This window comes from Miscanthus floridulus, chromosome 4 (genome assembly GCF_019320115.1).
Source record: "Miscanthus floridulus cultivar M001 chromosome 4, ASM1932011v1, whole genome shotgun sequence".
Classification (NCBI taxonomy): Eukaryota; Viridiplantae; Streptophyta; class Magnoliopsida; order Poales; family Poaceae; genus Miscanthus; species Miscanthus floridulus.
In genome coordinates this window covers 92,496,696-92,508,611 of record NC_089583.1, presented here as the reverse complement: position 1 = coordinate 92,508,611, position 11,916 = coordinate 92,496,696, and the positions used below count along the sequence as shown (strand labels likewise).

The window sequence follows — 11,916 nt, the reverse complement described above, 5'->3', positions numbered from 1 at the left end:
TAATCGAACGATTCAGAGATGTCTCATGCCATTCAATCTTATTGACCAGTAGTCCATAAGATTGTATATTTCCATGACAAATCTATTTAGATATACAAATATTTATACTGTTTTTTATAAATCTAGTTACGTCACCATTGAGCGTGTCACTATTGTATACTTTTTGCATAGAAGTAACAGTTACCGTTCATATGCCCGCTTTTACATAGAATAACAGTTACCGTTCATATGCCCGCAGAAGTTATAAAAGCAACACCTGGCCCCTGCTTAGTAGGCAGGTGCGAACCACAAATAATTCGGCCACACGAGATGGAGGCCACCGCCCTGAGCTTGGCGAGGTCCGTTCTGGACGGCGTCATAAGCAGCGCCGGTTCTGCGATCGCCGATGAGGTCGCGCGCCTCATCGGGGTCCCCAAGGAGACTTCATCCGCAACGAGCTGGCGATGATGCAGGCCTTCCTCAAGGTGGCATCGGCCCATCCCGAGGCCACGGTGCGCAACGACATCGTGAAGACTTGGGTGAAGCAGGTGCGCAACCTCGAGTACGACGTCGAGGACTGCTTGCTCGACTTCGCGCTCTACGCGGTCAGGACCTCCTCGTCGCGGGCCGGCACCTGGCTCCCCGGCGCCATCGCCGAGCGACACCTGATCGCGCAACTGATACGGGACCTCAAGGCCAGTGTCGAGGAGCTGAACCAGCGCAACCAGCGATACCACGTCGTCTTCGACAATCCAGCGGCCCGCGTCGAGGAACAGCCCGTGCTCCCCCGACTATGACATGCGCTCGGACGAGCTCGCGTTCCAGGTGTCAGAAATCATCGGCCGCGAGGAAGAGAAGCAGGCGCTGATCGAGCAGATCTCTGGCGGAAACGCCGAGCTGAGAGGGCTGAGACTGGTGTCCGTGTGGGGGATGGGCGGCATGGGTAAGTCCTCGCTGGTGCGCATGGTGCACAACGACGCGGCCCTCCTCGACGAGTTCGACTGTGGCGCGTGGGTCACCGTGCCGCACCCGCTCGACAACCTCGACGTGTTCGCGCAGCGGCAGAAGAGGGAGCTCGGCGTAGCGGAGCTGGGGGAGTACCTCCGGGTGAAACGGTACAGGGTCATAGTAGACGACCTACTTAGCCAGGAGGAGTCGGAGCACGTATGGAAGGTTTTTCAAACCGGCAACAAGGAGGGAAGCCTTATCATCGTGACGACGCGCCGGGAGGACGTCGCTCGGCACTGCGCGGGCTATGCTGCGGAGGGGCATGGGCATGTCTACGAGCTGGAGCAACTAGAGGGGATGTGGAATCCATGGATCTCCTGTGTCGGAAGGTACGCTGTGTCTTATACTTGGCACCCTTTTCTTATGGAAGTGTGTAATTTTTATTTTTACCGATTAATTTGCGCGAGCGTCCATTCATAGGAGTGCGTCGTTGGTACTGTGTAATTCACAAAAAAAATTCTTTATTTATTATTTTCTAACACAATAGCTATATAAACACTAGAGAATTTTTAGGGTGCTTGGAGATAATAAGAGTCGTCCATTCAGATAGATCTAATGGTTTAAAATTAGGACGAACCAATTCAAAAGAAACATAAGTTGTGGACCGGAACCTAAAATCAATGGGCCATGAACCAGCGTTAAGTTAAATTCATTGGATACAATAGTAATTTCATGGGTGTGAGGCTTTTCTAGCATGGCAGCAGGCGAACCAACGTTGCCTTGTGATGCCTAATCCACCCGTACCGGTGCTCACCCGTCCATCTTCTGCGGTTCTGCCACATGTGACAAGAGCACGAGCCACGGAGCCAACGTAGCGGGCCAAATGGCGGCTACACTTTGCCCTGGGAGGCGGCGAAGCAGAAGGCGTGGAGTATGGGAAGGAGGATAGGTGGGCGTGCCTGACGCCGAAGCTCAGAGCTGCTCCTGGTGGTGGCGAGGCGTGTGGAGGCGCCCGACGAGGAGCGGTGGCTGGCGCAGAAGGACGTGGTGTCATGCCACGGTCGTGCGCCGGCGAGCCCGTTCACCTGTAAGAAAAGCGTGTCGAGGTTGGCGAGATCCCAAGCTCTGTTGAATTTCTCCGGAGGCTGCATACGCAGCGAGCGTTGGCGTGGGAGCGGCGGTGGCGGGCGGACGGTCGGTAGCGCAGCACGGCGGGTGGCACTGCGAGGCACGCGCGGACAATATGCGGCTGGCGTGGTGATGCCGGTGAGGGTGGAATTGAATCTGCGACGTCGTCGTTAATCCGCTTCACCATCGATGAGGCAACCTTCAGCCGCCTCACACGCTCGTCATGCTCCAGATGACGTTGAGGACTAGGAAGCCGGCGATGGCGATGCGCGCCCACACACGTACTGCAAGCCCACGTGGACAGTGGTGACCCAGCCACCCAGGGAGGCGGTGCCAGCCACCAGGTGCAGGTGGGGGCCGCGATACAGGGCGACGGAAAGAACCGTGACACTTAGAGACTGAAGTACCAAATCACCCTTAATGATAATTAATTATTATTTTTCATAATCAACAGCTGGCAATTTTTGTTTAGGGAGGAACCCCCAAGCACAGTAACAAGTCTCCAAACACTCACTACTACAGAATGGACTTATTGTCCCGGGCGATAATAGCCTTTAGTCCCGGTTACCGCGCCGGGACAACGATCCCGGGACTAAAGGTGGAACCTTCAGTCCCGGGTCATCGAGCCGGGACTAAAGAGGGACCTTTAGTCCCGGTTGGTACACCAACCGGGACTAAAGGCCCTCCAGCCGAGCGTAACCTGGCGCATCCTTTAGTCCCGGTTGGTAACACCAACCGGGACTAACGGTTCACCCTTTAGTCCCGGTTGGTAACCCCAACCTGGGACTAAAGGTTCCTTTTCTTTTTCTTTTTTTTGTTTAATTTGTTTTCAGTTCAGTTACACGTATTTGTTTAATATATAATATGTTTTTATGTACGTATTCTACGCTGCTAATATAAATACACGCATGCGTATAATTACATCTAATTCTCATCTTGAGCATTATTATATTCGAATAAAGTATGAAACTATATATATTATAGATATATATATATATATGTATATATACAACACTTTCATAATCTTGTTCTCGAAAATAACGATATCAATAAACATTTAATTTACATCATTTATTCCTTAAGATCAAAGTAGAACTCGCCGTTGGGATTTAGCACTTTTTCTAGAAGATATCCTGCTATTGACTCTTGAACTGCTTTCAGATGGTCTTTTTGCATGACCCTTCGTTTCAACCATTCAGGTCTTGTATTTGAAATAAAAAGAAAAGTATGAATACACATATATGTATATATATTCATTTAAAAATAAATAAAAATTGATATATACGTACTCTGAGGACATCTTTAGGAGTTCTTCTTATGTGCGCAGTGATAAATTCACAAACGTAGTATCCACACAAGTTATTACCTGGTTCCTGCCGCAAACACCACTGTACGAGAAGAAGATTATTCTCATCATCTCACACGTAAATTGAAGTACGATATAGTAATTAAACACGTGGGGAAGTGTATATAGTACAACTTACTGGTATTTCAACTACATTAAGTGGTGCCTTGCAATCCTTACGATGTTGCCGAATAAACTCTTTCCAAACCCTGTGCGACCAATAATGTACGATCGTTAATAAATTATGGCAAAGTCTATTCAATAATAGTTGTGCGCGAGAGATCGAAATTACCCCTGGATAATGTCTATCATATCTTGGTATAGTGCCCGTTCTTTTCTCAACGAGTTCAAAGATTAGTAACCGACTTGAGTTTAACTCAATGACAATGAGTATCCAGTGAAAACTGCATTGGTTTATACACACACGTACATGCATATAAGTTGTATTGATATTACATAAAATGTGTATACTACATTATTATTAACACTTACTCAAAGTTGTACGGGAAAAGTATTGTTGTCTTGTCGTGCTGCTTCACGAAGAACATCATGATATTCTCCTATGCTTCAGATACCCATCGCTCCTTCACAATAATACCGGTTTTGAATACGATATAAGGATCAATGAAGCCAACACTGGTGTCTTGTATTCTTTGGAGCTCTGACATCTGGAATCTGTATATAAATATAAGTTACATGTGAGGATAATTATATACACTGTACGCATGGAAGTGAGTTTATTAAATAAAAGTAAGAATCACTTACAAACAAAAGGAGCTAATGATTGATTTGTCCAGAGCGTCCATGTGGTATAGTTGATGCAATTCTTCGAAACTAATATGTAAGATGTCATCGCCACGGAAGTAATGATGGTCTCTAAATCTGACAAAGATCCACTGCTCACCCCTGCCACACGCCTGCATGTACCACTTGTTGAGCAAGTACATTTGCGTACCCAATTCATTCAGAGCCGCAGGGTTGTACAGACTTTTGCCATATTTATAAGTCTTCCAGGTATCAACTTCCAGGTTCTAGATTGGAGCTTTGCCCGTCAATTGATCCAAGGTTAAACCAGTATCTTGAAAAAAAGCATTAAGGGCTTGAACCGACACTTCTCCAGAGTTGTCTGGTCGATAGACTTCTATGTTGGAACCATATTGATTAGCAACAACAAGATTTTGCATTGGTTGCTTCTGTTGTCCGAGCTGTGGGACATCCTTCCCTGATGCTCTTTTCCTTTTCTTATCTGCATCATGTGACTTCACGAGGGAGCGGTCATAGTCTGATAGTGGCGAAGGCTTACGAAGTTCAATCATCTTTTTCTTGTGAGCATCGACCTTCTGCCTCAACACCTCTCGTGGTAGGTAAAAGTACGGCTTCTCCTTAAGCTTCGCTTGACTCTTCTTTTTGGTATCTATAAAAAAATCTTTCACTTTTTTGTCTTCTTCAGCTGCTATTTGCTCATCAGTTTTTTCAGAAAGTATTTCTTGAGAAATAACTCTTTTTCTCGGGGTCTTCTTTGCCGCCGGGACCTTAGACGTCTTTGTAGTGCGTCGCTATGGAGGGGGTGGGGGCGGTGTTGGAGACCGGCATGGAGGCGATGTCGCCGGTGTTGGTGGAGACTGGCGTGGAGGCGTTGGAGATCGTTGTGGAGGCGGTGGGGCCGGTGTAGGAGTTGGAGATCGTCGTGGAGGCAATGGGGCCGGTGTAGGAGTTGGCGATCACCGTGGGGATGAAGTCGTCTCGCCCCCGCGACGCTGTGATGAGATGGGGAATGAATGATTAGGCTAGGCTGGGGGGAGACCCTGCTACAAAAACAAGTTGTGTGTCAATTATTTTTTAAGCCAATAGAAAATTAATGGAAAATAATATTTCATTCACTTTCATTCGTACCTAGGGTGAGGTAGGGGAAGCGGTGGTGCCCCAGGAATGATGATGAAGCGTTTGCGCCATTGAATAAATGTCTTTTCTACTTCTCCTAGTGTCTTCTCCCCATCACCGCCTTCAATGTCAAGAGGAACATTGCGGTAACCTTTGAGCACTCTATCGACCGAGACGCTAGCATATCCAGGTTGAATAACTAACCCATGGATTCTTGGTGTCTTCGTTCGGTCTATTGGAGATACAACCCCGACAGCCACCATGAATGATGCATTATTACCATCTGGAATGTGCAGCTCACATGTTGTTAGAGGCTCGGTAATGTCATCAACAGGGAAGCGCAACCTAGCGTCGTCTTGAATAACTGGCAGCTCCGTAGAAGCACAACTACTTTTCATCTGACCAACGGGGCTAATGGTGACTCCCGGCGTTGATTGCGATTGCATTTGACTCATTGCTAGCTGCACTTGCCTCTTGATCTCCTCCTGCATTCTTGCCTCAAGAGATTTTTCTCGTTCACGTGATTCAAGCAATGCTTGTCGTGACTTGTCAACAAATTGCTCCAATGCACGGATTCGTTCTGCCTCCTCATCCTTCTTTCTTTGGCGGCTTCTGTAGGTATCCTTGTCTGCTGGGAATGCGTGTAGCCACGGAACCGCCCCATAGCCTCTTGTTCGACCACCATGTTCAGGATTCTCTAGTGCATATGTCAATTCATCCTTCTCTCTGTTGGGCTTGAAAACACCACTATCAGCTTCTTCCCTAGCATGAGCTAGTCTCTGTGTTGCTCTCTCAATTTTTTGGCCGAAAATTAGCTTGCCAGTGTCTAGGTCTAGGCTTCCCCCATGAGCGTAGAACCAATTCTTCGCGCGTTGAGGCCAGTTCTTCTCTATTGTTTCAGGTATGATTCCCTTGGCAGTAATCTCTGCTTCTAGGTTCTGCCACTTGGGAATAGCACTCTTATAACCACCTGATCCCATGCGATGATGGTATTGCTTCTGTCGGGCATTCTGCCGATTCCTCATCACACGTTCCTCACTATCTTGGGATGTCTTGTATTCTACGAAGGCATCCCAATGGGACTCCAACTTGACAAACGCCTTAGCATTGAAATTCGGCATAGCATTCTTCAAGATAAACTTTTTATACAATGTCTTCTTCCAACTCTGGAATAATGTTGCCATCTTCTTCATTGTCCAATCCCTCACTAGCTCCTTCAAAGCATCATCTGCTTGTAATGTGAAATATTGAGTGATATCACTCCAAGCTAGGTTCTTGTCACGATCAGATACAAAACTAACATTAGGAGCGGATATCTTCTGCTTCCATTCACGAGCACTAACTGGGATCCTATCCCTTACAACGAACCCACATTGATTGACATATGTCTGAGCATGTGGTCACAATGGTTTGCCGGTGTCGGTGTCGAATTCTGATATTATGAAACGGCCCTCTAATGGCTTTTTTAGCCCTCGGACTTTCCTACTTTTGTTGGTGGTTGATGTAGATCCAAAGACCGGCTACATGAGTACAAACACAACGATTAACAACAAATATACGTATGCATGCATCTATAAGAGATGATAGATAATCGAATATACCTCGCCAGTATTTTCTTGCGCGACAATTTGTTGATCTTCAACCACCGGCATATTCAGGATATCCTCATAATCAGCAAAGTACTGACTCGTGTCATCTACATCCACATTGGTGCCGGCGTTGATAATATCCGCCATTATGTCATCACTCAAGTTATCATTCGGAGCAGCCATTTGTATCTTCAAGATAACACATAGATAAAATTACTATGGTACATAATATAACTACATGTGATAACACATATAGAATTACTAAATCCAATTAAATATAATAACACATAATATTTCATCAACATGGAAATAAGTACATGTATATATATACACATAGAATGATACAATATATTTTCTCTCTCTCTCAACACATAGAAATAAGTGCATATGTCTATATCTCTAGATATGCATGTGATACATATAGAATGTCTCTCTAGATACAATTTTCTCTCTCTCAACATATGAAAATAAGTACATGTATATATACATATAGAAATAATTAAGTACATATGTATACATATAGAATCTCTCTCTAGATATAATATATATAGAGAGATAGAATATATAATTACTAAATCCAATTAAATAAATCTAACATGAAATTAGATAAACTAGTAAGATAATACATTTTAATCTAACATATATCAAAAACTATAATAAAAAACTATCTAAAAAAAACTATCTAAATAAAATACTAATTAAATTTTAATACATTTAAATCTAATATATCAAAAACTATCTAAAAATAACTAAAAAACTAACAATAAACTACATGTATTTATTTTAAATCTAACATACAGCCGAGACTTTGCAAAAAAATCTAAAAAAAAAGCCGATCGAGAGCAGCAGATCATATCGAGTTCGATCGACGGAGGCCGTACGGCATGGGCGCGCGGCAAGCGTCGGCGACGGATGGTGGGGTCGGGTGCGGCGGCGAAGACGGGATGCGGCGATGCAGGCCTGGAGAATGGCGCGGCCGGGCGGGGGTAGACGACGACGGCGGCGCGGCAGAGACGAGCTCGACGACGGCGGATGGCGCGGCCAGGCGGGCGGCTGAGCGACGGAGGCGAGATCGAAGATGAACAGAACAGACGTTCGATATATATAGCCTGCGACCCTTTAGTCCCGGCTGGTAACACCAGCCGGGACTACAGGGCATTTAGTCCCGGCTGGTAATACCAACCAGGACTAAAGGTCCAACCCTTTAGTCCCGGCTGGTAATACCAGCCGGGACTAAAGGTCCAACCCTTTAGTCCCGGTTGGTCTTACCAGCCGGGACTAAATGTCCTTTAGTCCCGGTTCGTGTTGCCAGCCGGGACTAAAGGTATTTTTTGGCGGGCACCTAAATTGCCGCCCACCCTTTAGTCCCGGTTCTTGGTCTGGGCCGGGACTGAAGCCCTGAAAAATTTACCAACCCGCCAGCGTAATTGGAAATGCCTGGGATTTTGTTTTTGTTTAATACTAGGTTAATCAATTAATTCCATAGCAACTTCAATACTTTGCAATATTTATTTTAAAAAATACTATTGATTAACTAATTATTTATTGTAAATAGGAAAATTTTGTAACCTAAAGTTTTTAATTTCTTTTATGAATATAGAATATAAATGTTACTAATACTAAGTATTTTGTTAATGCAAAAATATATTTCTAACTTAAAATTAATAAAACTAATATTATTCGATAGGAAATTTATTATCACATTATTGTAACGTCAATGTTTCAATTTTTTCTCGGTTTTTGACCAAAATTGACAGGAATTTTTTGTTGAACCTATAAAAATAGAGAAAATATAGTATTTTTTGTTCTACAGCTTTCTCAAATGAAAAAATGGCCTATATAAGGATTGTATATATTGATGAGCTTAACAAACTCGGTATTCAAAACTTTTTAATTTGAGACAATCTAGGGTCTCGAAAACTAGTTTGTAGGCGTCGAAATTTAAAAATCACAAATTTGAACCGTCCAAACTTTCTCAAATGGAAAGTTGACCAAAACAACAATTGTAGATCTTTTTGACTTTAACAAACTTGGTATTCAAAACTTTTCAATTTGAAGTTATTTAGAGTTTATAATACTAGAGTCAAAGTGTTGTTTTTTTATTTGACCAAATTTGACTTGGTCAAACTTGCTCAAATGAGACACTAAATGACCTTAGATGAAAAAACTCTGAATACCAAGTTTGATCATCTCAGAAAGATCTACAATTGTTACATAGCTCATTTTCCCATTTGAGAAATTTTTATCAAACACTAGTCACAACTTCTTGAATCTCATATATACTTTCTAAAACTATGTCACACACTTGTGAAATTTGAACTACATTTTGTTCAAGCTTTCTCAAATGAAAAAATGGCCTATATAAGGATTGTATATATTGATGAGCTTAACAAACTCGGTATTCAAAACTTTTCAATTTGAGACAATCTAGGGTCCCGAAAACTAGTTTGTAGGCGTTGAAATTTAAAAATCACAAATTTGAATCATCCAAACTTTCTCAAATAGAAAGTTGACCAAAACAACAATTGTAGATCTTTTTGAGTTTAACAAACTTGGTATTCAAAACTTTTCAATTTGAAGTCATTTAGAGTTCATAATACTAGAGTCAAAGTGTTGTTTTTTTATTTGACCAAATTTGACTTGGTCAAACTTGCTCAAATGAGACACTAAATGACCTCAGATGAAAAAAACTCTGAATACCAAGTTTGATCATCTCAGAAAGATCTACAATTGTTACATAGCTCATTTTCCCATTTGAGAAATTTTTATCAAACACTAGTCACAACTTCTTGAATCTCATATATACTTTCTAAAACTATGTCACACACTTGTGAAATTTGAACTACATTTTGTTCAAGCTTTCTCAAATGAAAAAATGGCCTATATAAGGATTGTATATATTGATAAGCTTAACAAACTCGGTATTCAAAACTTTTCAATTTGAGACAATCTAGGGTCCCGAAAACTAGTTTGTAGGCGTCGAAATTTAAAAATCACAAATTTGAACCGTCCAAACTTTCTCAAATGGAAAGTTGACCAAAACAACAATTGTAGATATTTTTGAGTTTAACAAACTTGGTATTCAAAACTTTTCAATTTGAAGTCATTTAGAGTTCATAATACTAGAGTCAAAGTCATAACATATTACATAATATCCGTCTCTAAAACATAATATATTAAACATGCGTCGTTGTATCATGCGAGCACAACAGTGAATTTCTTCTTGACGTATGACCCTTGGTTATGATCTTGTCGTAACCATGGAGTGTCTTCATCATTTAACATGATGCTTGGATCTTTCTTCACTATGAAGGGTGGAATTCGGATATTTCTTTCGTAATCTTCTGAAATGTCTGACTTGTCTTCAATTCCCACTATATTTATTTTCCCAGAAAGAATTATGTGGCGCTTTGGCTCATTGATCATTGAGTTGATGTCTTCGTTTTTTCCTCTCTTTGATTTTGTAGACATGTCTTTCACATAGAACACCTGACTCACATCGGCAGCAAGGACGAATGGTTCCTCTTTGTACCCAATATTGTTGAGGTCCACTGTTGTCATTCCATACTCTTTGTCAACTGTTACCCCTCCTCCGGTCAGCTTCACCCATTGGCACCGGAACAAAGGGACTTTAAAATTAGGTGCGTAGTCTAGTTCCCATATCTCTTCTATGCGGCCATAATATGTTTGTATATTCCCATTTGGATCTATTCCATCTATGCGAACACCACTATTTTGATTGATGCTCCTTTTATCTTGGGCAGCTGTGTAAAATGTATTCCCATTTATCTCGTACCCTTGGTACGTGAGGATATGCCACGATGGCTGCCTAGCCAACAAATACAGTTGCTCATCAATATTGTCATCGCCTTGACATTCTTTTCGCAACCAACCACTGAAACTTTCCATGTGCTGACACCTAATCCAAGCTTCAGTCTTCCCTGAAAATTTGGATCGTAAGAACTCCTTATGTATCTCGATGTACGGATGCACCAATGACGAGTTCCGAAGAACTGTGTAGTGTGCTTTATTGAAATAATCGTCTTCCATGCCGATATATGTTTTCTTCCCTAAAGTTCCTTTACCACTGAGTCGCCCCTCGTGTCGTGATTCGGGAACACCAATCGGGGCAAGGTCAGGAATAAAGTCAACACAGAACTCAATGACCTCCTCTGTTCCATAGCCCTGGGCGATGCTTCCTTCAGGCTTAGAACGGACTTTCACATATTTCTTCAAGACTCCCATAAACCTCTCGAAGGGGAACATGTTATGTAAGAACACAGGTCCAAGAATACTAATCTCCTTCACCAAATGAACTAGGATGTGTGTCATGATATTAAAGAAGGATGGAGGGAACACCAACTCAAAGCTGACAAGACATTGAACCACATCATTCTGTAGAGTACCTAGTTCTACTAGATTGATTGCCTTCTGAGAAATTGCATTGAGGAATGCACATAGCTTCACGGTGGCATGACATACATGTGGAGGTAGAATTCCTCTTAAAGCAACTGGAAGCAATTGCATCATAAGCACGTGGCAGTCATGGGACTTTAAGTTTAGGAATTTCTTATCTGGCACATTTATTATACCCTTTATATTGGAGGAGAATCCCGATGGGACCTTGATGCTGCTTAGACATTCGAACATGTTGTCCCTCTCTTCTTTGCTAAGCATGTAGCTAGCAGGACTTAAGTAATGACGTCCATCATCTGTCTTCTCTAGATGAAGATTGTCTCATTCTTTCATGCCCTGCAAGTCCTGGGGTGCTTCAAGTGAATCCTTTGGCTTCCCGTACACACCCATGAATCCTAACAGGTTCACACAAAGATTCTTTGTTAGGTGCATCACGTCGATTGCGTGGCGAACCTCTAGGACTTGCCAATAGGGTAGCTCCCAAAAGATGGACTTCTTCTTCCATATGGGTGCGTGTCCCTTATCATCTTTGGGAACAGATTCACTGCCTTGTCCTTTTCCAAATACTACTTTCACATCCTTGACCATTGCGAGTACATCTTCCCCGGTTCGGTTATGAGGCTTCTTCCG

General features: G+C 42.8%; 1 pseudogene; it reads left to right on the top strand.

Annotated features, from left to right (window-relative positions):
- Positions 1-309: 309 nt before the first annotated feature.
- The window catches only part of LOC136548824 (disease resistance protein Pik-2-like), a 33,958-nt pseudogene continuing 22,351 nt past the window's right edge, over positions 310-11,916 (top strand).